Here is a 25,891-nt window from a genome sequence, read left to right on the forward strand (position 1 = left end):
GAACACATTTAGCAATCTGGGATAATGCAGAATGACAGGAAATATAATGTGATTTAACAGTGGTTCTTTTTGTCATTTTACACAGACATCATGTTAATATTAGACCAAGGCACAAAACGTTTAGTACATAAACCAGTTTCTTTTTTAAGATCTAGCATTGGACTTCCCTGGTGGCGCAGTGGTTAAGAATCTGCCTGCCAATGCAGGGGACACGGGTTCAAGCCCTGGTTCAGGAAGATGCCACATGCCGTGGAGCAACTAAGCCTGTGCGCCACAAGTACTGAGCCTGTGCTCTAGAGCCCACGAGCCACAACTGCTGAGCCCACGTGCCACAGCTACTGAAGCCTGCACACCTAGAGCCTGTGCTCCGCAACAAGAGAAGCCACCACAATGAGAAGCCCGCTCACCGCAGCGAAGAATAGTCCCTGCTCGCTGCAACTAGAGAAAGCCCGCGCACAGCAACAAAGACCCAACGCAGCCAAAAATTAATTAATTAATTAATTAATTAATTAATTAATTTTAAAAAGATCTAGCATTTTTATCGCAGTCTTTTATCTTACTTTGGGGCACTTGTACCCAGTACTCGGTACTGTAGACTGTTTAACTTAATCAAAAAATCAAAAGTTATTTCTGACCAGATTTTGGGGGGACATAAACATTTATATCATCAGTGTTTGTAACTAGTGAAGTGGAACACCATTTCTTTTGTTTTCTGACTGTGTGTTCTTTTTCTTAAAGTTTTATTTATATATACAGTAAAATTCACTCATTTTAATGGTACACTTTGATGAACTTTGGTAGTTATATGCATTTGTGCAACCACCATCACAATCAGGACATTAGAATGGATCTCTAACCCTAAAAAGTTTCTTCCCATTCGTTTGCAGTTGGTCCCCTCTCCCACCTGCAACCCCAGGCAACTGTTGATCTACTTCCTGTCCCTATTGTTTTGTCTTTTCTAGAGTTTCAAACAAGTGGAATCATATAGCACATAGTCTTTTGTGTTTGACTTCTTTTACCTAGCATAATGTTTTGAAATTCATCATGTTGTTTATTAATATTTCAATTGTTTGTAATATCAAGTTATATTACATATACTATGGATGTACTAAAATTTACCATTCATCACTTGATGGACATTTGGAGTGCACTGAATTTTTGGCTGTTATGAATTTTTGTGTACAAGTCTTTACATGGATATATATTTTCATTGTTCTTGGGTAAATACCTAGAGGTGGAATTGCTAGGTCACATGCTAAGTATATGCTTAAGTTTATAAGATACTGCCATAATGCTTTCCAACGTGTCTGTATATTCTGTATTCCCACCAGCAATGTGTGAGAGTTCAAGCTGCTCCAAATCCTCACCACCACTCTTTATTGTCAGTCTTTTTTTTTCTCCCTTATGAGCTTATATTTTATTGGAATAGAGAGACATGCCCATAATCACAGTGTAGTGTGGTTAGTGCTAAAAATGTCAGTCTTGTTAAGCTTTAGTCATTCTAGAGTGAGTATGTAGTAGAATCTCACTGTGGCTTTAGTTTGCATTTCTTTGACTACTGATGTTGAATTTTGTTTTTCTTGTGCATATTCTCCATCTGCGTATCTTCTCTTTTTTTTTGGCTGCGTTGGGTCTTTGTTGCTGTGAGCGGGCTTTCTCTAGTTGCGGCGAGCGGGGGCTACTCTTCATTGCAGCGTGTGGACTTCTCATTGCGGTGGTTTCTCTTTGTTGCGGAGCACAGGCTCTAGGCACGTGGGCTCCAGAGCGCAGGCTCAGTAGTTGTGGCTCACGGGCTTAGTTACTCTGTGACATGTGGAATCTTCCCAGACTAGGGGTTGAACCTGTGTCCCCTGCGTTGGCAGGCGGATTCTTAACCGCTGCGCCACTGGGGAAGTCCCCTGCATATCTTCTTTTATAAAGTGTGCACGTCTTTTGCCCATTTTTAATTGGATTGTTAGTCTTTTTACTATGGAAAGAGATATAAATATTCTGGATACAGGCCTTTTGTCAGATGTTTTAAAAATATTTTCTCCCATTTAGTAGCTTGCCTTTTCATTTTCTCAGCAGTTTCTTTAGAAGAGCAAAAGTTTTTTGGTTTTTGTGTTTTTTTGTTTGTTTTTCATTTCCATTATGGTTTATTACAGGTTATTAATATAGTTCCCTGTGCTATACAATAGGATCTTGTTGTTTATCCATTCTATATATAATAGTTTGCATCTGCTAGCCCCAAACTGCCAATCCAGCCCTCCCCTTGGCAACCACAAGTCTGTTCTCTATGTCTGTGGGTCTGTTTCTATTTCGTAGATAAGTTCATTTGTGTCATATTTTAGATTCCACATATAAGTGATGTCATATGGTATTTGTCTTTCTCCTTCTGACTTACTTCGCTTAGTACAGTAATCTCTAGGTCCATCCATGTAGCGGCAAATGGCATTATTTCATTCTTTTTTGTGGCTAATATTCCAGTGTGTGTGTGTGTGTGTGTGTGTGTGTATCTCACATCTTCTTTATCCATTCATGTGTCGATGGACATTTAGGTTGCTTCCATGTCTTGGCTATTGTGAATAGTGTGGCAGTGAACATAGGGGGTGCATGTATCTTTTTGCATTATAGTTTTTTCTGGATATATGCCCCGGAGTAGAATTGCTGGATGATATGGCAACTCTATTTTTAGTTCTCTGAAGAATCTCCATACTGTTCTCCATAGTGGCTGCACCAATTTATATTCCCATCAACAGCATAGGAGGGTTTCCTTTTCTCCACATCCTCTCCAGCATTTGTTATTTGTAGGAAGGCAAAATTTTTTATCTCAATAAAGTTCATTTCATCTTTTTTTTTTTTTAATTTATGTATCTATTTATTTATTTTTGGCTGTGTTGGGTCTTTTGCTGCGCACAGGCTTTCTCTGGTTGCTGCAAGTAGGGGGCTTCTCTTCATTGCAGTGCACGGGCTTCTCATTGCAGTGGCTTCTCATTGCGGAGCATGAGCTCTAGGCGTGGGGGCTTCAGTAGTTGCAGCACACGTAGTTGTGGCGCACGGGCTTAGTTGCTCCGCGGCATGTGGGATCTTCCCAAACCAGGGCTCGAACCCGTGTCCCCTGCATTGGCAAGCGGATTCTTAACCACTGCACCACCAGGGAAGTCCATTTCATATTTTTTTTTTCCTCTTATAGCTTGTGCTTCTTTGTGTCCTATTTTAGAAATCTTTGTCTAACTCAAAGTCACAAAAATTTTCTCCTATTATTTTTTCTGAAAGTTAATAGTTTTAACTCTTATATTTAGGTCTGTGATTAACTTGGAATTAATTTTGTATATAGCGTGAGTTAAGGGTCATGTTCATTGTTCCCCATATGGTTATCCCATTGTTCCAGCACCATTGATTGAAAAACTTTCCTTCCATTGAAACTACCTTGGCCTCTCTTTGTTGAAAATCAGTTGACATGTAAGCATGGGTCTGTTTTTGGACTCTACTCTGTTTTATGTCTGTGTGTCTATCATTATGCCAATACCACACCATCTTGATTTCTGTAGCTTTATAATATGTCTCAAAATCAGGTATTGTAAGTCCTTAAAATCAGTTCTTTATTTCTTCAGAAAAGATTGCAGAATTTTGATTGGAATTGCATTGAATATAAATATCAATTTCGGAAGTTTTGCTGTTTGAGCAATATTAAGTCCTTGAAGCCGATGAACATGGATCCATGGACATAGTGTATTTTTATTTAGGTTGTCTGTAATTTCCCTTTGTAATGTTTTATAGTTCTCAGTGTACAGATCTTGCACATCTTTCATTAAATTTATTCTTAAGTATATTATTTTTTCATTCTATTTTATTGTAAATGGGGTTTTTAAAATTTTTATCTTCTGATTGTTTATTGATAGTATGTAGAAATACAATTTGATTTTGTTTATTAACCTCATATCCTGGAACTGTGCTACATTAACTTATTAGTTCTAGTAGCTTTGTTGTAGATTCCTTAGAGTTTGATATGTGTGTGAACATGTCATCTATCAATGAGGACAATTTTACTTCTTAAATTCTCGCCCATATGCCTTTTATTTATTTTCCCCCTTATTGCATTGGCTAAGTACTCCAGAACACTGTTTAAATGGAGGTGGGGAGAGTGGACATCCTTGCCTTTTTTGTGATCTTAGAAAACATTGAGCCTTTCATCATCTTTTTTTTTAAGATTTTTTTGATGTGGACCATTTTTAAAGTCTTTATTGAATTTGTTACAATATTGCTTCTGTTTTATGTTTTGGTTTTTTGGCCACAAGGCATGTGGGATCTTAGCTCCCTGACCAGGGATTGAACCTGCACCCCCTGCATTGGAAGGCGAAGTCTTAACCGCTGGACCGCCAGGGAAGTCTCGAGCTTTTTATCATTGAGTATGATTTTAGCTGTTAGTTTTAATCTGGTCGAGAAAGTTATCATCTACCTTTAATTATGAAAGAATATTAAATTTTGTCAAGTGCTTTTTCTGTGTTTATTCAAACAGTTGCGTTCCTTTTCTCCTTTATTCTAATATGGTGAATTGCTTTGATTTGCAGAAGTTAAACTAACCTTGAGTTCCCAGATTAAACCCCACTTGATTGTGATGAATTTTCCTTTGTATATACCATTGGATTCAATTTGTTAACATTTCGTTAAGGATTTTTGCTACTTATGTTTTATGTTCTTGAGGTGGTCTGTAATTCTCTTCTGATGTCTGTGTCTGCCTTTTATATTAGGATAATACTGATCTTATAAAATGAATTGAATATTGTTCCTGCCTTCTTTATTTTCTGAAAGAGTTTGTGTAAAATTGGTTTTGTTTCCTTAAACATTTGATAGAATATACCAGGGAAGCCATCTGTGTCTTGAATTTTTCTTAAAGGAAGTTTTAAAAGTATGAATGCAATTTCTTTAGTTGATATAGGGTTATTAAGGTTATCTGTTTCTTCTTGGGTCAATTTTGGTCATTTGTGTCTTCCAAGAAATTTGTTCATTTCACCTAGGTTGTTAAATTTATTAGCATAAAAATTTTAATAATACTCCCTTATACTTTTAATAGCTGCAGGATCTGTAGTGATATACCCATAATCATTTCCGATACGGATAAGTTGTGGCCTCTCTTACTTTTTCTTTTTTCTTCTTGATCAGTATTGCCAGAGGCTTAGCAATTTTATCAGTCTTTTTAAAGAACTAGCTTTTGGTTTCATTAATTTTTGTCTATTATTTTTCTTTAATTGATTTCTGCCCTTTATTGGTTCCTTCCTGGTTATTTTGGATTTCATTTGCTATTCCTTTTCTGGCTTCTTAAAGTGAAAATTCAGGTTATTGATTTCGCATCTCTTTTCCTAACACAGTCATCCAAAGTGTTAAGTTTCCTTGTAAACACTGTTTTAATTGCATCCCAAATTTTGCTCTGTGGTATTTTCATTTTCCTTCCATTCAAAATATTTTGAAATTTCTTTTGTGATTTCTTGTTTGACTCACTGATTATTTAGAAGTGTGTTGTTAATTTCCAAATATTTCTGTTTTTCTCTTGATCTTATTGTTATAGATTTCTAATTTAATTCCATTATGGCTAAAGAACATTCTTTATATAATCTTTTTTTTTTTTTTTTAATTGTGTTGGGTGTGATAATGGTATTGTGGTATGTAGGAGAATGACTTTTTTTTTTAATTAATTAATTAATTATTTTTGGCTGTGTTGGGTCTTCGTTTCTGTGCGAGGGCTTTCTCTAGTTGCGGCAAGCGGGGGCCACTCTTCATCGCGGTGCACGGGCCTCTCACTATCGCGGCCTCTCTCGTTGCGGAGCACAGGCTCCAGACGCGCAGGCTCAGTAGTTGTGGCTCACGGGCCTAGTTGCTCCGCGGCATGTGGGTTCCTCCCAGACCAGGGCTCGAACCCGCGTCCCCTGCATTAGCAGGCAGATTCTCAACCACTGCGCCACCAGGGAAGCCCAGAACATTCTTTATATAATCTTAATCTTTTTTAATTTATTGAAATGTTTTACAGCTCAGGATATGGTCTATTATGGTAAACATATAGCATATGCTTATGAAAAGAATTTCTATTCTGCTGTTGTTGAGTATGATGTTCTATAAATACAAAGTAAGGAAAGGTCAGCTATGTCTTTTCTGATATATTGCCTAGCTGTTTTGCCAATTACTATGAGAGGTGTTAAAATCACAATTATAGTTGTGGAATGATCTGCTTCTCTTTTTAGTTCTGTGAATTTTAGTTTCATTTATTTTGAAGCTCTGTTATTGGCCACATGCACACTTATGATTGCTGTGTCTTCCTGACAAATTGTCCTCTATGTATATAGCATGCCTCTCTTTGTATTTTGAATAAATTTTGTCCTGAAATCTGTTTTATCTAATATTAATATTCCGGCCTTCTTATGCTTACTGTTTACATGGTGTATTATTTTCCATCCATTTACTTTTACCCTATCTGTCTTTATGGTTTAACTGTGTCTCTTTGAATATTTATTTATTTATTTATTTATTTTCTAGCTAGCTAGCTAGCTGCGCCGGGTCTTTGTTGTGACATGCGGGACCTTTAGTTGCAGCATGCGGGATCTAGTTCCCTGACCAGGGATCGAACCCGGGCCCTCTGCATTGCGAGTGTGAAGTCTTAACCACTGGACCACCAGGGAAGTCCCTGTGTCTCTCATAGACAGCACAGAGTGGATATTGTTTTATTATGCATTCTGACAGTCTCTGCCTTTTAATTGGAATTTTTAGTCCATTAATGTTTAATATAATTAGTGATATGGTTAGGTTTGGGTTACCATATTATTTTTTGTTTTCTGTTGTCTCCTGTTTTTTGTTTTTATGTTCCTTTTTGCCTACCCCCCTCACTTTTGGATTATTTGAAGTATATTTTTAGAATTTGACTTCAATTTCCTTTTGGTATTTTGGCTGTACTTCTTTGCATTATGTTTTTAGTAGTTGCCCTAGGGATGGTGGTATACATCCTTAGCTTTTTACAGCTCACCTACAATTAATAACATACCACTTCTCATTAAATATTGAAATCTTGCAGTGTTATAGCTCTCAAACCATCTCATCCTTTATATTATAGTTGTTATATGTAGTACATTATGAACCATAAAATAGTGATATAGGTTTTTCTTTGAACTGTTTAATGGTTTATAAAGAATTAAGAGGAAAAGGCAATCAGGAAAAAAGTTTTTGCATTAACCAGATATTTATCATTTTCAGTGTTCTTTATTGTTTTCTGAGGATCCAAGTTTTTATCTGGTATCAATTCCCTTAAGTCTAAGGAAATTTCTTTGGCATTTTTTGTATTGTAGGTCTGCTGCCAATTAATTTTCTTAATTTTTAAAACAGTCTGTGAACATTTTTATTTTGCCTTTATTCTTGGAAGGATATTTTCACTGAGTATATGGAAGTATGAGTTATTTTTTCTTTCAAAGGCATTTCAAAGATGTTATTCCATTTTCTGTTGGCCTTCCATGATTCCTGATAAGAAGTAGGTTGTAAATCAGTGTATTTTTTTACCTTGTATATAATATGTTGTTTTTCTCTTGCTGCCTTCAAGATTTGCTCTTAATGTTTGTGTATCAATAGTTTGACTATGATGCTTTCATCAAATTTGGGAAAATTACAATCATTATTTCCTAAAATATTTTTTCTGTCCCATTTTCTTTCTCCACTCCTTGTGGCATTCCAGTTAGAAATATGCTGGCCTGTTTAATCTAATCATATAGGTCCCTGAGACTGTTCTTTTATTTTTAAAAAATGTTGTGTGTGTGTGTTCTTCATCTTGGATCATTTCTATTGACCTATCTTCATGTTCACTAACTTTTTCCTCTGCTGTTTCCATTTGGCTGTTAAGTTCATTCATTGAATTTTTTTTTCTTTTCCAGAAACTGAACTTTTCAGCTCTAGAACTTGCTTTTGTCTTTTTGGCTTTATTTTTCTACTGAGATTTCTTATTTTCTGATGAGATTTTCATTTATTAAGAGCATGTTTTGATTTATTTTATTGAGGATCATAACAGCCATTTTAAAATCTTTGTTTTTTGTTTAAACCTCTGGTTCATCTCAGAGTCAAACTTGCCAAATTTTATTTTCTCTTGAGCATGTGTTCCGTTATCTTGGTTCTTCATATATTAGATAGTTTTGGATTGTATCCTGGACATCATGAATGTTGTGTTGTAGAGTGTCTAGATTCTGTTACTCTCCTCCAGTCAGTGTTTCTTTTTTTAAATAATGGGCCATATATATTTTTCTGTGAAGTCCCTATTTATGCCCTTTGCCCATTTTTTTTCTATTGAGCTGTTTCTTACCAATTTGTAAAAACTTTTATACGTGAAAGATAAGTATCATATTTTAAAATGTTTTCCTGGTTTTCTTTTTTTCTTATAGTGCTTATAATTCTTACATAATCAAAGTTGACAGATTTTTATTTTATGACTAATGCTTTTTGTTATACTTAGAAAGGTCTTGCCCATTTTAAGAGCATATAACTATGGGACTCCCCTGGTGGTGCAGTGGTTAAGAATATGCCTGCCCATGCAGGGGACACGGAGTTGATCCCTGGTCCAGGAAGATCCCACATGCCGCGAAGCAACTAAGCTTGTGCGCCAGAACTACTGAGCCTGCACTCTAGAGCCCACGAGCCACAACTACTGAAGCCCACGTGCCTAGAGCCCATGCTCTGCAACAAGAGAAGCCACCACAATGAGAAGCCCGCGCACCACAACAAAGAGTAGCCCCTGCTTGCCGCAACTAGAGAAAGCTCACGTGCAGCAACGAAGACCCAACACAGCCAAAAATAAATTAATTAATTTGAAAAAAAAAAAAGAATGTATAACTATTCATCTGTCTTTTTTTCTAGTGATTTTATGGCTTTATTTTCTACTTTCAAATATTCAGTCTATCTATATTTTTTTGTTTGTTTTGGCATAAAGATTAGGTAAAGATATAACTTTTCCCCCCTAAAGTAATTAGTTAGTTGTCCCAGCACCATTTGTTGCATAATATATCCCTTTTCTGTTGATTTGATACATTTATCATTCTGTAAAATTTTATATCTAATTGGGTCTGTTTCAGAATTTTCTGTTTTTTTAAATTGTCATGTATTTATGTTCTAATACCACACTGTAATATTATAACTTTTATAGCTTGTTACATTTCATATCTGAAAAGCAAAGCATCTTATTTTATCATTTTTGTAGCTATTTATCACTGTTTATTCTTTTAGATAAATCTTAGAACCTCTTCCAGTTATCTGTTGCTGCATAACAAAGTACTCCAAACTTAGTGACTTAAAACTCAGTAATTTTATTTGTTCACAATCTGTGGGCCAGGTGTTCAGGCAGGGTTGGCTGGGAATTCTGCTCCACATGACGTTGACTAGGGTCACTTGCTGTGGTATTCACCTGTGAGTTTGTCTAGTCTGAAGGGTTAATGGGTTTGTGTCTAAGAATTTATGGCCATCTTTAATCTGCCACAGAATCATTTTATCAGATTTTCTCCAAAATCTTTTTGGAGTATTAATTGTAATTTTGTTAAATTTATAAATGAATCGATAATTTACATCCTAGTACTATTTTCCCACTTAACTATGGCTGTGTAACACCACCTGAAAACTTAGAGCTAAAAAACGACATGCTCCTGAATCTGCAGTGTGATGAGGAGGGCCCAGTGGGGATGGCTAGTTTCTGCTGCATTTGGTGTCAGCATGGAGAGTTCCAAGGCTGAAGGCTGGAATCATCAGAAGGCTTCCTTACATAAATGGTGCCTAGACTGGGAAGATTCAAACAGCTGGGGATGGAAGAAGTAGGGCTCCTGAAGCATCTTTTTCACTTGTGGTCATTTCAGCATGATGGCTGCAGGATAGCCAGACTTCTTACATGGTAGCTCAGCTCAAAAGGCCAAGAGAGAGGTCTTGTTTGATTGGTTTGTGTTTGGGAGAATTTCAGCATTTGAATAACACAAGTCACAAGCCTTCCCCCAGATTCAAGGAAAGGGAAGAAAATAGGCCCATCTCTCTGTGAGCGAAATGGCAATGTTTTGAAGAGTTTTGAAGAACATGTGAGACTAGTACTATTATCGTGGCCATTTTTGGAAAAGAATCTGCCGCACTCTTCTCTTTCAGGCACGTGGTTTATTCTGTTTATTCAAGTTATCTTTTGGGTTTTTCTGTAAGATTTTACATTTTTATATATCTGTATCCATTTATTACCTATCTATCCTCATCCCTTATTAGAATTATTCCTGTATATCTTCAATCATTGAGGATCTTTTTTCGATGTTACAGTTTTTTCATTTTTGATATGATTTTGACATTGAAAAAGGCTTTGTCTTTGCAAATCAGATTAGTAGAACATCTCCAATGTTATATAAATTTATTCTACCTTCCTTATGTGCTGTAGTAACTCTTTAGAGGACTTTTAGGTTACGTGTTTAAGAATAGCCATTTGAAAAGGGAATAGCACTTCTGGTTTTTTGGTCCAGTGTAAGAGAGTTTAGAAGTCGCCATTCTGTTCTAAACAACAGTGGTGAAGTGGAAGGAAGTTTTATTTTGTATCAGTCTTGCAACTTTATATATAGTGTTAAAAATGTTGTGAGAGTGACAAGGATGAGTCCTGTAGATTGCTCTCTGGAAGTTTAGACATTGAGAATATGCATTGCGTGCCTTTTTACTTAAAAAATTAAAATATTTTTTGCACTCACTTTTTAAAATTATGGTTTATTTTTTCTGAACTTTGAAACTTTTGTAATGTGAAAATTTTTGTTTGAAAGTTATTTGTATTCAGCCATATATTAAAAACAGTTCAAGAGAGCTGCTTCAGATAGTCACTACATATTTAAAGTTCTAGAGATTTAATTAAGGGAATTTTTAATGTATATTTATAAATGATATAATAACGGATTTGGAAATATGCTTACATTTTAAATTTTGTCTGGTTATCACAGTGGTGGCAAATTAATGTCATTGATGAACTTTTGAAACCAAGTTCTGAATAAATACTTTTGAAAACAGGCAAAACTCTACTCTCTTCCTAAACTTAGCAGGTTTGTAGGTTATACTTCTGTTCCAAGGGAGATAGTTTTAAGATTGATAAGCTCTTTGAAGAATTTATTCTGACCACTTTACCTACTAATTTTTGACTCATACCTTTATCATTTTGTATACTCTCATTCTATTTGTATTATTGGTTGTAGTTGCTACTTAATAAGTGAAACACTTCAGAATTCCTTTTCAACTTGAGATTCCCCATTTACCCTTTGTCTAGTGATGAATGTTTCCTGCCTAATGTTCACTTTATTATATTGGTCACCGAAACTACTATATTCTCTAAGAGCAGGCAGGGATTTTAAGATACCATCTTGGACTAGATGTAAAGCTGCCTTTCTAGCCTCTTTCTTAGGTAGACCTTGACAGTTCTTATTTCTCTGGTTTGTTTCTCCTGGGGATTTGTGTGACCTGATAACAAATTGCTATATATAAACAATCATTTTTACTTTATCAAAGTGGGGCCAGTCACTGGAAGACAGGGGCTAGATTTTAGTTATCTTTACTAGATGTTGTAAGTGGTGGTTTTCAGATAGACTTTTTTTGGCAAACAAACTTGACATTTCTCATCTTCATGACTTTGATGGTTAGCTTCATCTTTCCTGAAGTGAAACTGACAATAAGCAGAGCAAGGCTCTCAAGGAGTGATTCAGGATTCATGTGGAAGTAATTTGCAGTTATTTGATAGGAGGTGGTAGTAATAGTCTTGAAATCTTTTTATATGGAACCCTGTAGGTTCCATATAAAAAAGCCTTTCTTTTCCCTGGGATGGTATTTTGGATATAAGTAGCAGAAGAAACTCTAAGAACAAACTCACGTTGTCCTAGTTCTAAATCCATTTTGTGGTTTTCTTTTGGTCACTTTTTCTGACCTTCCACTACTAAAACTGTTGCGCCATTAAATCCCAGTTTAATTCTGCTAGCCTTCTGTTCTTCAGGTGTTCTCCTCAGTAAAATGCCAGGCAGCAGACCATTTTCCTGTATTCAGCTGCATTCTGCATGACTATCTTGATTACTACACTGAATCTTCACCTTGGTTCAAGGTTTTCTGTCTTAGCTGAAGAGAAAGGAGACAGGCACCTACTTTCACCCAGTGCTGTCTTTCAAATTCATATCCCAGAGGAGGACTGAAAATCTTCCTACCACGTAATAATATACACCTGATATTCTAACTGTGGTATAACAGGTGGCTAATGAGCTGTAGCTGAAGCAAATGAATTCCTCTGTACCTGAGATTTTATAGTTTGTAATTATATTATTTATATATATATATATATATATATATATATATATATATATATATATATATATATATATATATAGGCTATATATATATAGACTGGTAATATAAAATTTTTAAATTGTTGTTTGGTCCAAAGGCTGGTATGCTTCAGATCTAAACCTAGGATGGTATTTTCTTCTTCCCTCCAGCTGTCTTTTCAAGTGGGAGAAAATATGGATTACTCTTCAAAGGGATACAGGGGTCATTTGCTGGTGAAAAATGGACTTGGGAAAAAGTAAGGAGTCAGTCATCAGTTACACCCCTGCCAAGGTGTTTGGGCAGCCAAATCCTCCCCCTGTCATTTCCTGAGTGAGCCATGAAGAAGACCTGGTGATTTACCCATCGACTGGCCGTAGAAGAAAGCCCTTGTTATCTGTTAACAGCAACATTCCATTCCACCCCCATTTCCCCAGGTGGGTCTGTGGTAGACATTGTTAGCTAATTATGATCACCCTGCTCATTAGAGCCAGTTTGTTCCCTGCATTATGCCAGCAGGCTTTTCTGCCCAGAGCCAAGGGTGAATTTAGCCCTATGCTAGAACACCAAGATATGAAAAAAATTGTTTGCAATGTTTGATGTTCCTATTGGGGGTGATTTATTTCATTTCCATATTATGGTTGAAGAACCTAGCATAAAATACTTTGAATTATGATTTGTGTGCCTCATTATATCTATGTTGTTGAAAACATACCTCAATTTGTTAAATTTTCCTAGTTTTGGGAACTCCCTGGCGGTCCAGTGGTTAGGACTCCATGCTTTCACTGCCGAGGGCACAGGTTCGACCCCTTGTCAGGGAACTAAGATCCCATAAGCCCCGCGGCCAAAAAGAAAATTATCTTAGTTTTTAGAATATTTTTGCATATTCAGAACTTATTATCCTCAACTAAATTGTTTATTACACAGTGCGCTTTATTTATATGAACAAAATAGTGCTTTCCTGTACATTTAAAATCATTTTCAATTCATATATAATGAAAATACATAAAGTATCTCAAAATTTCTTTTGTAAAATTGGGATATGTCTTACACACCATTCTTATATGCCAGCAGATGTGTTCCAGGTTACATAACAGGAAACCATGGGAAACAAAAACTGATAAATGCAAGAGCTATATACCATAACAGTTGAGTAGGAAACAACATCTCACTGTTAAAATTTCTTTCTTTTTATATTTTAATTTATTTATTTGGCTGCACCAGATCTCTTAGTTGTGGCATGCAGGATCTTTAGTTGCAGCATGCAGGATCTTTTAGTTGCGGCATGCAGGATCTTTTTTAGTTGTGCAATGTGGGATCTTTAGTTGTGGCATGCGAATTGTTAGTTATGACATGTGGCATCTAGTTCCCTGACCAGGGATCGAACCCCGGCCCCCTGCACTGGGCGTGCATAGTCTTAGCCACTGGACCACCAGCGAAGTCCCTCACTATTAAAATTTCGATTCAAATAAATCAAAAACTAATTGCTCTCAGTAACATAATAAGGTAAATTTTTGAGAGAATGAAATGGAAATAGTAGGCGTGTGTGCTTTAGTGCACAGATTTGAATACACACAATTTTTTAGTAAATACTTTCAGCATAAATTTTACATGCAGCATCTTCATATTATGGTACAAAAACTAAGAAATGAGTAGCAAAACATAGCTGGTTTTCAACCAGACAAAAAAGAGAAATACATACTACAAAAGGCTATGTACTACTTGAAAGACATAAAAACCCCCATCACCAATTTTTCAGCTCGTAAGACTGGCAAAGCTAAACTTAAGAGTTTTGTTCAACTCTACCTGCCTGTTTCAACAAGAAAAAAAAAAACCTATATATAATGGACCAGCTAATCTCAAAAGGATCTATGAAAAGAACAGAGTGATAAGGTAGACAAAATTAACATAACTACTGAAATGAATAGCATTTATAAAAATTTAGAAACTAGACTTTAAAAATCTAGAACACTACACAACTAGATACTTTGAATAAATCAATTGTAATAGGAAACACAAGACAATTTGCTAGGATCACTGGTGAATATTTTTTAACATATAATACCTATATCATAAATAGCTACAAAACACTGAAAGCTACTAATTTATTTTGTGAGGCAGACAGATATGGTGCCTGATAAGGACAGAACATAGAAATGAAGGCCAGTCTTCCAAAAGGAACATGAAAAGACGCTGAACGTCGCTAATTATTAGAGAAATGCAAATCAAAACTACAGTGAGGTACTACCTCACACTGGTCAGAATGGCCATCATTTTTAAAAATCTACAAATAACAGATGCTGGAGAGGGTATGGAGAAAGGGGAACCCTCCTACATTGTTGGTGGGAATGTGAATTGGTGCAGCCACTGTGGAAAACTATGGAGGTTGCTCAAAAAACTGAAAATAGAGTTGCCAGATGATCCAAAAATCATCATTATCTTCTGTATCCCTTAACTAATTATCATAATCATAGTTATTGATATTTTTTACTACTTTTGTCTTTTAACCTTCATACTAGCTTTATAAGGGATTAATCCACTATCTTTACTATATATTTACCTTTCCAGTGAGATTTATTCTTTTGTATGTGTTCTTTTTTTTTCTTTGGCTGCACCATGCAGCATGCGGGATCTTAGTTCCCCGACCAGGGATCAAACTCATGCCCCCTACAGTGGAAGCATGGAGTCTTAACCACTGGACTGCCAGGGAAGTCCCCTAATATGTGTTCTTGTTACTAATCAGTGCTATTTCTTTTCAGCTAAAAGAGGTCTCTTTAACGTTTCTTATAAGACCAGTTTAGTGGTGATGAACTCCTTTGCTTCTCTGGAAATCTTTTTTCAGAATCTCTCCTTCACTTCTGATTAATAATGTTGCTGGGTAGAATATTCTTTTTTTTTTTTTTTTTAATATATACTTATTTATTTATTTGGCTGCAACAGGTCTTAGCTGCAGCATGTGGGATCTTTGTTGCCATGTGCGGGATCTTTGTTGCCACGTGTGGGATCTTTAGTTGTGGCATGCAGGATCTAGTTCCCTGACCAGGGATCAAACCCGGGCCCCCTGCATTGGGAGTGCGGAGTCTTAACTACTGGGCCACCAGGGAAGTCCCAGGAAGATATTCTTTGTTGGAAGTTTTTTTTCTCTCAGCTCTTTGAATATATCATGCACAACCTTCTGGCCTACAAGTTTCTGCTGAAAGATCTGCTCATAGCCTTAGGGGGGGTTACCTTGTATGTAACAAGTTATTTTTCTCTTGCTGCCTTTGATATTCTCTCCTTGTCTTTAAATTGGCATTTTTAATTATAATGTGCCTTGGTATGGGTTTTTTTGGATGTTTCTTATTTGCAGCTCTTTGGGCTTCCTGGATCTGAATGTCTGTTGATTCTAGCCATTATTTCCTTAAATAATATTTCTGCCCCTTTCTCTCTGTTTTCTCCTTCTGGAAGCCCTATGATGCAAATGTTAGGCCATTTGATGTTGTCCCATAAAAGTTCCTTAAGCCATCTTCACTTTTTCTCATTCTTTTTTCTTTTTGCTGTTCTAACTGGGTGAGTTCCACTGCCTTCTAGAAGTCGACTGATTCTTTATTCTGCTTCATCTAGTCTGTTGTTGAACCCCTCTAGTGTATTTTTCAGTGCTGTTATTGTATCCCTCAGCTCTGTGATTTCTAAATATTTGCTACATTCTTATATTTTCCATTTCTTGTTGAAGTTCTCACTGTGTCTATCCATTCTTCTCCCCAGATCAGTGAGCATCTTTAGGACCATTACTTTGAACTCTTTATCAGGTAAATTACTTAACTCTGTTGTTTCATTAAGGTTTTTTTTCCGTGAGGTTTTATCTTGTTCTTTCATTTAGGACATATTCCTCTGTTTCTTCATTTTGCTTTACTCTCTGTTGGTTTCTATACAGTAGATGAAGCAACCACATCTCCCAGTCTTGAAGGACTGGCCTGTGTAGGAGATGAACCTTATCATTCAACCCTACTTCAGCTCTTGGTTGTCTCTCAAACCTTTGTGATTGTCCAAGCAGCTTATTACATTTTTAATAGTTCCTAATAGTTGAGGATGTGCTAAGACCTGTCAGTGTCCCAAAAGGGAGGGTCTCAGCACCCAGATTCAGGACAACTAGAAGCCAGATCCTCAGGCATCAGCTTTTAAATGTATGCAAATATATACAATCTTTTGGGACCACACGTATAAGCCCTGCTGGCCACCAGAGCCAGGAGGGGTAGAGGTGTTCCCAGCAGCAGTAACAAAAATCAAGGCACCAGATGGGGTATGAGCTTCTTTCTGGGTGACACAAATCATTACAGTCCCATGGGACCAGGACACAAAATCCTCTGGCCTCCAGAGTCAGGCAGTCAAGAGGCATCCCCTAAGTGGCAGTCACAAAAATCAGGGCACTAGACATGATACTTTAGCTTACTCTGTATATGTGAACAATAAAACTTTAATGGCAAGCATAAAAGAAGTTAGAATAAATGAGGACTTATACCCTGGCTAATGGGAAGGCCAAATATACTAAGAGCCCATGTTTACCTTATGTATTTAATATTTAATATTTAACCAAGTAAGATACATATCTTAAAACCTTGCTACCAGTAAAATCAGCGTCACCTGGAAGCTTGTTATAAATGCAGAACCTCAATTCACCACTGCAGACTTAGTGAATCAATCTTCATCTTAAGACTTTAAGAATTCTGGGTGATTCTTATGTACCTAAAGTTACAGAAGCACTGTGTTTAAAGCAGTAGTTCTTAAATCTGAGTAAAGTCAGAGTCAGCTGGGAGCTTTTAAAAATACAAATTCTGGGGTTTCCCTGGTGGTGCAGTGGTTGGGAGTCCGCCTGCCAGTGCAGGGAACACGGGTTTGAGCCCTGGTCCGAGCCCTGGTCCGGGAAGATCCCACGTGCCGTGGAGCAACTAGGCCTGTGCGCCACAATTACTGAGCATGCGCTCTAGAGCCCACGAGCCACAACTACTGAAGCCTGCACGCCTGGAGCCCGTGCTCCGCAGCAAGAGAAGCCACCACAATGAGAAGCCCGCGCACCACAGCGAAGAGTAGCCCCCACTTGCCGCAACTAGAGAAAGCCTGTGTGCAGCAACGAAGCCCCAATTCAGCCAAAAATAAATAAATTAATTTTTTTAAAAAAATACAAATTCTTAGGAAGTAATGAAATTGGGTTGTTTCGTTTTTGTGTTTCTTTTCGTAAAGCCTACCAGTTGATTCTGATGTGCTAAATTTGATGGTAGCTGCTTTAAAGAATTTGATTATATGGCAATAATGTATATATGAAGAAGTTATAAGACATATTAAGTGATAATTATCAAATAGTATTGGTTGAAAAATAAACAAGTAAACCATAAAACAAAGTAGCAGTTCCAAAGATTGATTCATGGATTCATTCATTCAGTTCCAAAAATTAATTCCTCATTGCATACATTATAGGAATTTCCAGATGAATTAGAGATTAACAAAACGCTGATATTAAGAGAAAAAAGAGAGAGAAGTTATGATTTTTCTGTATTCTTTGAAATGTGAAATCTCTGTGGATAAATGGAAAAACTATATAAATATCAAGGGGGGAATTATATAGCATAAAATCAGAATAGGGTCTAGAATATTGTAAACAGTCAGTATTCTGAGGTGACGTTTTTGTTTTAACAGCTTTAGTGAAGCATAATTTACTTACCATAATATTCACCCATCATGAGTATGTAATAATTCTGTAATTTTTAGTAAATTTCCACTGTTATGCAATCATCACCCCGACCCAATTTTAGAACATTTTCATTACCCACAAAACTTAACCGTTTGTGGTCAATCACCCATTCCAGTTCCCAACCCTGAGCAACTACTGATATGCTTTCTGTCTCTCTAAATGTCTCTTCCAAAAATTTCTTATAAATGGTATCATATATTACGTGGTCTTTTGTGTTTGGCTTCTCTCACTTAGCATAATGTTTTTGAGGTTTAGCCATGTAAGTAGTAGCTTGTAAGGAAGTAGTAGTTTGTTCCTTTTTATTCTATTGTATAGATGTACCATAGTTTGTTTATCCATCCACTAGTTGATGGATTTGACTCCAGTTTTTTGGCTATAATACCGCTATGAATATTCACATAGAAATCTTTGTGTGAACATATATTTTCATTTCCCTTGTGTAAATATATGAGTAGATTTGCTGAATCATATGATAAGTTTATTTTAACTTTTTCAGAAACAACCAAACTGTTTTCCAAAGTGGATGTACCATTTTACATTTCCACCGGTAACATATGAGGGTTCCAGTTTTGATTGGAATTGCACTGAATCTGTAGGTCACTATGGGGGGATTGCCATCTTAACATTGAGTTTTCCAATTTATGAATATGAAGTGTTCTCTCTGTTTAAATCTTCTGTAATTTATTTCAGCAATATTTCATAGTTTGCTGTATATCTTACACTTCGTTTGTTGAACTTGTTCCCTAAGTATTTTATTTGATTTGATTCTGTTGTGAATGGAATTGTTTTCTTAATTTCATTTTCAGATTGTTCATTGCTGGCATGTAGAAAAAATGGGTTTTTGTATAATAATCTTGTATCCTGCAACCTTGATAAACCTGTTTATTAGTTTAAGTACTGTTTTTGTGTATTCCTTAGGGTTTTCTACATAGAGGATCATGTCATCCGCAAATAAAATCAGTTTTAGATCTTCCTTTCCAATTTAGATGTTTTTAAAAAAAAAATTTTTTTTGGGGGGGGGCGATTTTGCCACTGATGAGACCCTCCAGTAAAATTTAAATAGACGTGGCTGGAGCAGACATCTTTGCCTTGTTCCTTGACCTTAAGGGGAAGCATTCAGTCTTTCATTGTGAAGTAAGATATTAGCTCTGTTTTTCATATGCCCTTTATCAGGTTGAAGAAGTTTTCTGTTTCTAGTTTGTTGAATGTTTTTATCATAAATGGGGGTTGGATTTTATGTTGCTGGATTGGACTTCCTACTCACGGATGTTTTCATTAATATTCTTGAAGGATATTAAGCTATAGTTTTTATCTCTTGTGATAAAGGAATTCAGTCCTTTTGTCATTGTCTGACTTTGGCTTCATAGAATGAGTTGGGAAGTGGTCCCTTCTCAGTTTCTGGAAGAATTTGTGAAAGACTGGTACTGTTTCTTCATTAAATGTTTGATATAATTGACCAATGATGCCATCTGGACCTGGGCTATTCATTGAGGGAATTTTTTTTTTTTAAGTATTTTTTTAAAGGTTTTTTTTTTTTTAATTTTATTTATTTATTTATTTATTTATCTATGGTTGTGCTGGGTCCTCGTCCCTGCGTGAGGGCCCTCTCCAGCTGCGGCAAGCGGGGGCCACTCCTCATTGCGCTGCGCGGGCCCCCCACTATCGTGGCCCCTCCCGCTGCGGAGCACAGGCTCCAGACGCGCAGGCTCAGTAATTGTGGCTCACGGGCCTAGCTGCTCCGCAGCATGCGGGATCCTCCCAGACCAGGGCTCTTACCTGTGTCCCCTGCATTGGCAGGCAGACTCTCAACCACCGCGCCACCAGGGAAGCCCCAAGGGAATATTTTTAATTAATAATTTGTGTAGGGTTAGTAGAGATGTCCCCTTTTACATTCCTGATTTTGTCCATTTGTATCTTTGTTTTTTCTTGATCAGTTTCGCTAAAGGCTTATCAACATTTTTTGACCTTGTCAAAGAACGAACTTTTTATTTCATTGATTTTCTTGATGTGTTTTTTTCTTTATTGTTTCCATTGTGATTTTGTTATTTCCTCTTGCTTGCTTTGGGTTTAATATGCTCTTTTTCTAGTTGTCTGTAGATAAAAGCTTATATCTCACTGATTTGAGGGCTTTATTTTCTATATAACTGATTAAAGGAAATTAAGGGAATTTTACATTAAGGGAAAATTACATTTTCCCTCGAAGCAGTGCTTTAACTGCATCCAGTAAATTTTGATATATTGTGTTTTAATTTTTATTCAATTCAGGTATTTTCTAATTTCTTTGTGATTTCTTCTTTGTTTTGTTTCATATTCTAATATTTGGGGATTTCTAAAATTTCTAACATCTGTAATTTAATTCTACTGTGGTCTGAAAAACATATTTTGGTTTCAGTCCTTAGTTTATTGAGACTTGTTTTTTGACTTAGCATTTGGGCTTTCCTAAGGAACATTCTGTGTGTGCTTGGAGAAAAATGCGTATTCTGTTCTTGTTGGGTAGAGTGTTCTGTAAATGTCACTTAGGTAAACTTAGTCGATGGTATTTTTTTAACTCTTTTCTGTCCTTGCTTAATTTCTGTTTAGTTGTTTTATCTTTGAGAGTGGGGTATTAAAACTTCTAAATATAATTATTGAATTGTCTGTTTCTTCTCTTCTGTCAAGTTTTGCTTTGTGAATTTTGAGAGTCTATTTTTAACTACGTAGACCATTTGTAATTATCGTATATGTGTTTACTCTTTTATCTTTATGAAATGCCCCTCATTGTCTCTAGTAATATTTGTCTTAAAATCTGTTCTGTTTTGTATTAACATAGCTTCTGCAGCTCTCTTGTGGTCACCATTTTTATGGTATGTCTTTTTACCTCTTTTAACTTCCAACCCATTTTTATTGTTAAATCTAAAGTGTGTCTTTTGTAGACAGCATATAGTTGAATCTTGCTTTTTAAAAATTGTCAACCTTGGGACTTCCCTGGTGGCGCAGTGGTTAAGAATCCGCCTGCCAATGCAGGGGACACAGGTTCGATCCCTGGTCCGGGAAGATCCCACATGCTGTGGAGCAACTAAGCCCGTGCGCCACAACTACTGAGCCTGCGCTCTAGAGCCTGCGAGCCACAGCTGCTGAGCCCGCGTGCCACAACTACTGAGGCCCACGTGCCTAGAGCCCATGCTCCGCAACAAGAGAAGCCACCGCAATAAGAAGCCCATGCACCACAACGAAGAGTAGCCCGTGCTCACTGCAGCTAGAGAAAGGCTACGCGCAGCAACGAAGACCCAGCGCAGCCAAAAATAAATAAATAATAAACAAATAAATTTATTTTTTAAAAAAGCTTAAAAAAAATTGTCAATCTCTGCTTTTTTTTTTTATTAATTATTTATTTATTTAATTAATTTATTTATGGCTGTGTTGGGTCTTCGTTTCTGTGCGAGGGCTTTCTCCAGCTGCGGCAAGTGGGGGCCACTCTTCATCGCGGTGCGCGGGCCTCTCACTATCGCGGCCTCTCCCGTTGCGGAGCACAGGCTCCAGACGCGCAGGCTCAGTAATTGTGGCCCACGGGCCTAGCCGCTCTGCGGCATGTGGGATCCTCCCAGACCAGGGCCCGAACCCGTGTCCCCTGCACCGGCAGGCGGACTCCCAACCACTGCGCCACCAGGGAAGCCCCCCAATCTCTGCTTTTTATTGAAGTGTTTAATCCATTCACATTTAGTGTAATTATTGATTGAATTTACATTTGCCATTTTGCTACAGTGTTTGTTTTCTATATATCTCGTTTCTTTTGTTGCTACAGCCTTCCTTTTTATCTTTTGTGTTAAACAAATCCATATTTCAAAATTGTATTTCTTGTTTTGTGTCAACTATTTTTCATTTGACCATTTTAACTCATCTCTTGATTTTTTTTTTTTTAATCCTTCTTTGGTTTTTTAGTTATTTTATTATTTGTTGTTCTAGGGATTGCAGTGTGCATCTTAATTTCTGAACAATCTATATCAGATTAATAGTATTTTAATTCTGGTAGAATGCAACAACTTTGCTCCAATATAGCTCAGTTCCCTCCCCCTATTGTGCTGTTATTGTCATATATATTACATCTATATATGTTAAAACCAACAATATATTGTGCTATTTATCCACGTATTTGCCATTTCTTGTTTTTCATTTCTTCCTGTGGATTTGAGTTACCTTCTGGGGTCATTTCCTTTCAGACCAAAGGGATTCTTTTTATTTCCTGTAAGGCAGACCTGCTGGCAACAAACTCTTTTAGTCATTACTTATCTTGGATTGTTTTCACTTTGCCTCTATTTTTGAAGGACAGGGTCTTTTTTAACAGAATATAGAATTTTTGCCTGCCCCACTACCACCACTGCAATTATGGGGTTCCACTTCCCTCTAGTCTTTGTTATATCTGATGAAAAGTCAGTCATTAATTGTGTTGGTTTTCTTCATATTTCAATTATTATCTTTGTCTTTAACTTGATCTGTGGTTGACTATGAAGTGTCTAGGTGCAGAATTCTTGTGTCTATCCTACTTGGGAGTTTTTGAGTTTTGTATATTGTTCTTCATCAGATTTTGAAAGTTTTAAACCATTATTTCTTCAAATATCTTCTTTTCTGCTCCTCTCTCTCTCTCCTTTTTTCATGGTACTCCCATTAGATGTATGTTGGTACATTCAGTGTTATTGCATAGCTCTCTGAGGCTCTGTTCATTTTTTTTTTCAAATTTTTCCTCTCCTTTCTTGAGATTGTATAATTTCTATGAATCTGTCTTTTATGTTCACTGATTTTTTTTTTTCTTCTGCTATCCGAAATCTGCTTTGGGCCAATCTAGTGAATTTTTCATTTCTAATATTGTATTTTTCAACTTTAGAGTTTGTTTCCTTTTTTGTAGTTTCTATTTCTGTATTGAGATTTTCTATTGTTGTGTCACTGTCACCATATTTTTCTTTAATTCTTTGAACATATTTATAATAGCTGCTTTTGAAATTTTTCTGAATACAGCATCTGGGCCCACTCAGAAACAGTTTCTGTTGACTGCTTTTCCCCCTGAGTATGGGTCACATTTTCCTTTTTTTTTTTTTAACATGTCTTGTAATTTTTGTTGTTGTTGTTGTTAAAATTGGACATATTTGGTAATATATTGTAACAACCCTGGGTCTGATTCCTCCCCAGCCCTCCTCCCATGTCTGAAGGTTGTCATTATTGCTGTTGTTATGCATGTTTGCTTATATTTAAGTAACTTGACTTAATATGCGGGATCTTTCTCCCCTGTGGATTGCAGCCATTCAAGTTTTTGCTCAGTTGTTTTTGTTTTCATCTTTACCTTGGCCTTCTTGGGGTCCCATAGCTTAGTGGTCAGCCAGTGATTAGTTAAAGGTTGTGCTCAAACATCTTGAGCCAGTAAGGCTTCTACCCTTCGCTGAGCCTTCTGTGAGTGTATTAGGGAGCTCTAGTTTTCAGGCATGCCTCAGCTTTTACTTTCTGCTAAGCTTCTCATTTCTTCCCTTCATATGTAGGAAGCCTCCTAGTCAGCCCTTGATAGGTGGAGAGCTTAGGACCTCTCCAGTCAACTCTGAGCATATACGCAGCCTCCAGTTAGCCAAGAATGCATAGAGAGTTTACCAGGCCCCCTGTGGCTCTCATTTCCAGAATCTCCTTATTAAATTTCTGGATTTCTGTTAGTCTGCACCTCTTCCCAACTGGGACAGCAGCCTCAGGCTAGCAGAGCTGTAGGCTTTATCTCTTTTTTTCTAGTTGGGTTTAATGGTTTTACTCTCAATGCCACTGGGTATGGGTTTTTTGCCTTCCATTTCAAATCACTTCAGCAGACTCAGGCAGTGAAGCCGCTGGTTTCCGTGGCCAGCACTTCCCAGGTACTGCATGGACTGTGCTTGGGGTGGGCGGTGAATAAGGAGCAACCCAAAGCAGTAACACCACTGACTTCCACTGTTCTTACCCAGAGTTCCACATTTTTCATAAATAAACACTTTTAAATTTGTCATTTGACTTTAGTTGTTTTCTGGAGTCCTGTAATGGTTGTTTCTGACACATTTGTCCAGTTTTGTAGTAGTTTTGTTGGGAGAGGATTTGCTGATTTCTTCAGTTTGCCACAGCTGGAAGTCTTGCCTCCTGTTTTGTGTTTGCAATATTTTGGGGTTTGGTTATTTTTAAAAGGCTAACTAATTAAAAACCTGAAGGACATCTATATATTGTAGCTGCTTCAGCATTTTGCTTCACAATAGAAGTTAGGAGATTGTGATTAGATTAGGGGTGGGACTGTAGTTCTGCTATAATTCTGCTGACAGCACTCTCCTGTGGAATGCTCCTTAATAGCATATTCTTGTGTAATGATGAAGAAAACGTTTGTTTTTTTTTTTAAGCAAGCGAATTCTTTTGGAATTCTATCAAAACATAAGGAAGATATTATGTATACTCCTCTCTACAGAATGAACCAGTGGCACAAGGAAAGGAATGATAGAATCCATTGGGCTGGTGTAGATGTGTATCTATATGCAAAAAAAAAAAGAAAAAAGGAAAGAATCACCCTCTTTAAAAATTACTCATTATATAGATTTCAATCTAAAATGCTTTTTTATGCTCAAATTTAACTGGGAAGTTAGCCTTTACCTTTTTAGTTATATAATAACACACAGAGAGAAACAGTACGAAATAAAACATACAGCTCAGTGATTTATCACAAAGTATACACCTCTAGCCATCATCCATATGAGAAATAAGACATTGGTAGCACCCAGAAGTCCTCTCTTCTCTGCACCATCATTAAGCACCCCCCCCAAGATAACCATTGTCCTTACTTCTATGGTAACCACTTCCTTTCTTAATAGTTTCTGTCTACTAAGTGTGCATCCCTAAACATTAGAGTTTAACTTTGCTTATATTTTTTATATAGAAATCTTACTATTCATTTGTGACTGTTTTCTTTGGCTCAAAATTATGTTTGTGGGATTTATCTATGTTGTTGCATGTAGCAGTAGTTCATTTTAATGCTATAGAGTATTCCATTATGTGAATATACAACAATTTGTTTATCCATTTTGCTGTTCATGGATATTTGAGTTGTTTCCAGTTTTAAGGGTATTAAAGATATGGCTGCCACGGACATACACACTTGTATGTGTCTTAGTGTATAGGTACACAAATTCCTTTTGGGTATATACCTAAGAGTCAAATTGCTGGGTTCCAGTGTATATTTATTTTCATTTTAGTATATAAAACCAACCTGTTTCCCAAAGTGATTGTACAATTTACACTTCTACTAGCAGTGTGTTAGAATTGACATTGCACCACATCTTCACCAAACATTTGGTATTGTCAGACTTTTAAACATTAGTCATTTTGGTGGTTATATCATACTTTCTCATTTTGTTTTAATTTTCATCTCCCAAATGACTAAGGAGGTTAAGCTCCTTTTCATTTGTTTATTGGCCATTTGAATTCATCCTTTCTTGTGAAATGCCTATTCAAGCCTTTTTTAAAAATTGATTTGTAGGAATTCTGTACATATCTTGATAAGAGCCGTTTGTTCCTTTTTGCTCCTCCAGCCTTGCAGTCTCCTCTAAAGCCCTCTATTAGCAGAGTCTAACCTGGAGCTAGCTGGAAAAACCAAAACATGGTTTGCAGAGTCTTAGCCCCAGTATTATAGAGCAGTGTTTAGATGGATGGGCTTGAAATTGAGAAACGCTAGCTTAAGGCACAACCTTCCTGTCTGCAGAGCCACCTTTATGGTAAGCCTAGTGTCTATATATGGGAGAATCTGTTTCTGAGCCATTTTTCTGTTTCATTGGTCTATTACACTAGCTAAATTACTGTGGCTTTATAATAGGTTTTCTTATCTGGTAGAGCAACTTTTCCCACCTT

The 25,891-nt window shown here is 36.7% G+C and overlaps 1 protein-coding gene and 1 non-coding gene across 4 annotated transcripts in view; one reads left to right on the top strand and one right to left on the bottom strand.

Annotated features, from left to right (window-relative positions):
• The window catches only part of NLK (nemo like kinase), a 147,772-nt gene that overhangs the window by 54,783 nt on the left and 67,098 nt on the right, over window positions 1-25,891 (top strand). The window lies entirely within an intron of this gene.
• Window positions 6,578-6,650, bottom strand: TRNAA-CGC (transfer RNA alanine (anticodon CGC)). The gene has a single exon. It is a non-coding gene; the product is annotated as a tRNA-Ala (tRNA).

The sequence above is a fragment of the Balaenoptera ricei genome, chromosome 20 (assembly GCF_028023285.1).
Source record: "Balaenoptera ricei isolate mBalRic1 chromosome 20, mBalRic1.hap2, whole genome shotgun sequence".
Lineage (NCBI taxonomy): Eukaryota > Metazoa > Chordata > Mammalia > Artiodactyla > Balaenopteridae > Balaenoptera > Balaenoptera ricei.